General features: G+C 40.0%; 1 protein-coding gene across 1 annotated transcript in view; it reads right to left on the bottom strand.

Annotated features, from left to right (window-relative positions):
• The window catches only part of IQGAP2 (IQ motif containing GTPase activating protein 2), a 319224-nt gene that overhangs the window by 11328 nt on the left and 303295 nt on the right, over nucleotides 1–4601 (bottom strand). The gene's annotated exons all lie outside the window — the stretch shown is intronic.

The raw sequence follows: 4601 nt of genomic DNA, 5'->3' as shown, positions 1-4601 counted from the left end.
TTCTTGCTTCAGTCTCCCAAGTAGCTGGGACTACAGGTACCTGCCATAACGTCTGGCTAGTATTTTACTTTTTTTTTTTTTTAAAGTAGAGACAGGCTGGTCTCGAACTCCTGAGCTCAAGCAACCTACCTGCCTCAACCTCCCAAAGTGCTAGGATTGTGGGCATGAGCTACCATGCCTGGCTTACAGTTACATATATGGTGGGTTCAAACCTGGCCCCAGCCAGAGTGCCTTAGTTTATTTAACAAGCTATGTTGCCAGTACTGATTTAAGTGCTTCATAACCATTACCTCACATTTACAAAATTAAATTTCCAACATGCTATGAAATTAATATATTCCTTTGGCCATTATACATACACACACACATATATATATGTGTGTGTGTGTGTGTGTGTATATATATATATTTTTTTTTTTTGCAGTTTTTGGCCGGGGCTGGGTTTGAACCCACCAACTCTGGTATATGGGGCCAGTGCCCTACTCCTTCAGCCACAGGCGCCACTCCTACAGTTTATATTTTTAATAAAATGTACACTCTGTTTTCTCAGGCATACTGGAGTAAGTGGTTATCTTTAGTTATTTCACAAGTTGCTTTGGTGCGCTAACACGAACTGTGTATTCCTAAGTAAAGATATTACTAGGGGGTGGTACCTGTGGCTCAAAGGAGTACGGTGCTGGCCCCATATACTGGAGGTGGCGGGTTCAAACCTGGCCCCGGCCAGACTGCCTTAGTTTATTTAACAAGCTAGTTAGTGTTGCCAGTACTAATTTAAGTGCTTCATAACTATTACCTCACATTTACAAAATTAAATTTCCAACATGCTGTGAAATTAATATATTCCTTTGCCATGTATTATTTCATTTAGCTGGCCCTCCTTCAGATTATGAGACTGACGTGCTGTCTACTGCGCTAAGGAGGCAGGTGAGGCTGGCCCTCCTAATTCCACCTTAAAGATAGGAAAATTGACACTCATAGACATTCACCGAACTGGTTCAAGATCACACAACATAACAGAAAATTGTCTAACTGCAGAGCTTGTGTAAAATGCCTTAGTTACAACAAATACGTAAAATAAACCTCTAACAATCTTGTTTTTACTGATAATTAGCTTGACCAATCTCTTTCTTCTGAGTACAAAAAAATAAATACATACAGTAAGTAGAACTTCTGCAAACTGACCACTCAAGGGACCTTAACAAACTGGTCAACACATGGAGGTAATCAACATAGGGAACTAGGCCCACTGTACGTACATGAAGTGCATGTCCAGTCTGTGAAAATTAGGTCCATTTAAGAAAGTGGTCAACTATGGAGGTTCTACTATATACATTTTTTCAGGCCCAAGCAAATGAATTAAAATTCAGAACTAGTAGGGCCCAAATAAGGAAGGTCTAAATGTGGTGATTTCCTTTCATCAAATCTTCTATGATTGATCCAACAATCCCACTTCTGGGTGTTGACCCAGAGATCTGGAGTCAGTCCGTCAAAGAGTTATCTGTGCCGCTAGGTTTACTAAAGTACCATTCACAACACATACTTGGAAGCAACTTAAGTGTCCATCAACAGATGACTGGGGGCTGGGCATGATGGCTCACGCCTATAATCCTAGTACTCTGGGAGGCTGAGGTGGGTGGATTGCTTGAGTTCATAGGTTTAAGACCAGCTTGAGCAAAAGTGAGATCCCTGTCTCTACTAAAAATAAAAAAACTGAGGCAAGAGGATTGCTTAAGCCTGAGTTGGAGGTTACTGTGAGCTATGACACCACAGCACTCTACCCAGGGTGACAGCTTGAGACTCTCTGTCTCAAAAAAAAAAAAAGAATAAAATTAAAAAGGAAAAGAAAAAGATGACTGGATAAAGAAAGTGTGGAATATATGCACAATGGAATACTATTCAGCCCTAGAAAAGGAAAACCTGGTGTTTGGGACAATATGAACAGAATTGGAGAACCTTATGCTAAGGGCAACAAGCCAGGCACAGAAAGATGGATACTGCCCATTCTCACTTGCATGGGGAATCTCAATAGCTGTGCTCAAAGAAGCAGAGAGTACAGGGATGGTTACAGGGCCTGGGGCTGGACGGAAATGGGCAGATGATAATCAAAGGGTACAGCATCTCAGGAGGAATCAGGTTTTGAAAAAGATGTACTGCAGCCAGGCACGGTGGCTCAAGCCTGCCTATAATCCTAGTGTCTGGGGAGGCCAAGTTGGGGGGGAATCACCAGGCATTGTGACGGGTGCCTATAGTCCCAGCTACTCAGGAGGCTGAGGCAAGAGAATTGCTTAAGCCCAAGAATTTTAAGTTGCTGTGAGCTATGATGACACCAGGGGAACAGAGTGAGACTGTCTGGAGAATAATAAAATAAAATGAAATAAAGTAAAAATAAAATAAAATAAAATAAAATAAAATGATATACTGTATAGTGAATGTAGTTAATAAATAGTATACTGTATGTTTAAATACTACTAACTGTAAATTTAAATGTTCTCATCACAAAAAATAAGTATTTGAGATGGTAGATGTTAATTAGCTTAATTTAATTACTCCATATTGTATTAATAAATCATAAAATAATTTTGGACCTCTAATTATAAAGTCGAGTTACAATAAAAATTTTAAGAATCTATAATTAATGCAATTGATTTTTCCATATAGCACCATCTCTTACTGCCAATTTGATGACAAGAATTACATGAAAATACTGTACTTTATATTTAAGTAGACAATGAAAATTTGATTACCATTAACCCTAATCTAGTGATAGAAATAATTACAAGTGAAATATATTCATTAAAAATGGCTAAAGTATAGATAAAAATCTATAATACTTATGCTAATGGATGATAGAGCTATCAAATTTAGCCTGTTGTGTCAATACGATTTGTTAAAATCACTAAGCTATCTAAAATTGTTAAGCTGCTTTGGCAATTAGCAAATATGTTTAAATTATACAAAATGTTGTTTATAATAAATGTTCCAGAATAAACATTCCAAAATTGTGGGAGGCAGACAGGCTGATTCTCTTGGGTGGTGGTATCTCCAATTCGGGGTAAAGCATGAAGGTGGGCCACACCTGTGGGCTCCTTATCAAGAAGATAAAAGGAGTCTAGGGACACCCAAAACCGGGTAAAGTCCTCAAGACTGTTGCCTGGAGAACTAGAAGGCAGGTGAGCTGAGACCTTTGAACTACTAATGGGCAGTTAGATTAAGGAAGCCAGTTTGTCTGCCCTGGGGAGATGCCACTTGGTTCCTCCTCCCGCTTTCTGAATGTGTTAGGAGGCACTGTTAACAATTTATTGCTCTAAGTTCCGGATTACTCAGCCTTACACCTTTGCTTTTTTTCACCAATGTTTTCTCTTGGAGATCAATAAAAGGTTTCTGAGGAATTAGGGAGTGGCTGCATTGCCTCAATCTGCCACTCTGGCGCCTGAGACTTTATATAATTAAGTCGGTGTGAAGTTTTCTTCTTTATTCAGTGCCATCTCCCTGTCGGCCCCCAACCTGGGTTAGGGTCCCCCTGGACCCCCACACAAATTAAGTTCTTGTTTGAGACAGAGTCTCACTATGTTGCCCTCGGTAGAGTGCTGTAGCGTCACAGCTCACAGCAACCTCAAACTCTTGGGCTCCAGCGATTCTCCTCCCTCAGCCTCCCAAGTAGCTGGGACCACAGGCACCTGCCACAATGGCTGGCTATTTTTTGTTGCAGTTGTCATTGTTGTTTAGCAGGCCTGGGCTGGGCTTGAACCTGCCAGCTTCAGTGTATGTGGCTGGGGCCCTACTCACTGAGCTATGGGTACCAAGCCTAAAATAAGTTTTTTAATTTAAAAACGGTGTTTTAAAAACACTTTCAGGGGATAAAAAGAGGATGGTTAACACATCCAAAATATAGTTAGACAGAATGAACATAGAACAATAGAGTGGTTATAGTTGACAATAATTTACTGTATATTTTAAAATAACTATAAGAGGGCTCGGTGCCCATAGCACAGTGGTGACAGCGCCAGCCACATACACCAAGTGGGTTCCATACACCAAGTGGCGGGTTCCAACCCGGCCAGGGCCAGCTAAACAATGACAACTGCAACAAAAAATAGCCAGGCTTTGTGGTGGGCGCCTGTAGTCCCAGCTACTTGGGAGGCTGACACAGGAGAATCACTTAAGCCCAAGAGTTTGAGGTTGCTATGAGCTGTGATGCCATGGCACTCTACCCAGTGCGACAGAGGGAGATCCTGTCTCAAAAATAAAAATAAAAAATAGCTAAAAGAGTGGCACTGCAATGTTCCTAACACAAAGAAACGATAAATGCTTGAGATTATGGATACTCCAATTACCCTGATTTGACCATTACACACAGTATGCTGATACAAAAACATCACATATACACCATAAATATGTACTAATATTATGTATCCATAAGAATTGAAAATACAAAAAAATTTAAAAAGAATTAAAGAAATTCCCCATCTTTGACTAAAAAAGACAAAAGGAATAATGAAAATGTTTCCCTAAGTGTTAATGCTTTTGCTTAAAATACAACAGGTTATGCTACTTTAATTCTAATGCTGATGGGGTATTTAAAAGCTTCCAGGCTCGGCGCC

Source organism: Otolemur garnettii, unplaced genomic scaffold (genome assembly GCF_000181295.1).
Source record: "Otolemur garnettii isolate 467f Iridium unplaced genomic scaffold, OtoGar3 scaffold00017, whole genome shotgun sequence".
Lineage (NCBI taxonomy): Eukaryota > Metazoa > Chordata > Mammalia > Primates > Galagidae > Otolemur > Otolemur garnettii.
This window is presented reverse-complemented; position numbering and strand designations above follow the sequence as displayed.